Source organism: Dipodomys spectabilis, unplaced genomic scaffold (assembly GCF_019054845.1).
Source record: "Dipodomys spectabilis isolate Male_0828 unplaced genomic scaffold, ASM1905484v1 ptg000098l, whole genome shotgun sequence".
Lineage (NCBI taxonomy): Eukaryota > Metazoa > Chordata > Mammalia > Rodentia > Heteromyidae > Dipodomys > Dipodomys spectabilis.
The window spans coordinates 13,765,042-13,765,714 of NW_024870775.1; the positions used below are offsets into that span (position 1 = coordinate 13,765,042).

The 673-nt window shown below is 44.0% G+C and overlaps 1 non-coding gene across 1 annotated transcript; it reads left to right on the forward strand.

Annotated features, from left to right (window-relative positions):
• Window positions 1-263: 263 nt before the first annotated feature.
• Trnaa-ugc lies at window positions 264-344 on the forward strand. Its single transcript has one exon. It is a non-coding gene; the product is annotated as a tRNA-Ala (tRNA).
• The last annotated feature ends 329 nt before the right edge of the window (window positions 345-673 follow it).

Below are 673 nucleotides of genomic sequence, written 5' to 3' on the forward strand. Positions count from 1 at the left end.
TCCCACCCGGGTTGGCTTTGAACCATGATCCTCAGATCTCAGCCTCCTGAGACTACAGGTGTGAGCCACTGGTGCCCGGTGCCCTAACTATAGCTTTTTGACATACATTTTGATTTTTTAATGACTTTATGTAGTGTATCCTATTCAGGAATATTTCAGAAATGGTCTACAGCCCTGTAAACTTTCCCAAAGTTACTGGATTGTACTCTAATGTAAATCATACTTAGCAAAAATATCCATTTTTAAGAAAAACTAGTTGGAGGGCTAGGAAGGTGGCTCAGTGGTAGAGCGCTTGCCTTGCATGCATGAGGCCCTGAGTTCGATTCCTCAGCCCCACATAAGCAAAAAGAAAAAAGCCAGAAGTGGCGCTGAGGCTCAAGTGGTAGAGCGCTAGCCTTGAGCTGAAGAGCTGAGGGACAGCACACAGGCCCAGAGTTCAGGCCCCACGACCGGATCCCCCCCAAAAAAAAGAAAAGAAAAGAAAAAGTAGTTGGAGAGTCAGAGGCATGGCTTAAGTGACTTATCTAACAGGCCCAAAGCCCTGAGTTCAAATCCCAGTCCTTCAAAAAAAGAAAAAGAAAAAAGGATGGAAAGAAAAGGAATGAGGGAAATAAAGAAGAAAGGAAAGGAGGGAGAAAGTACTTGGAAATCATATTTTGGAGGAAGCAATACT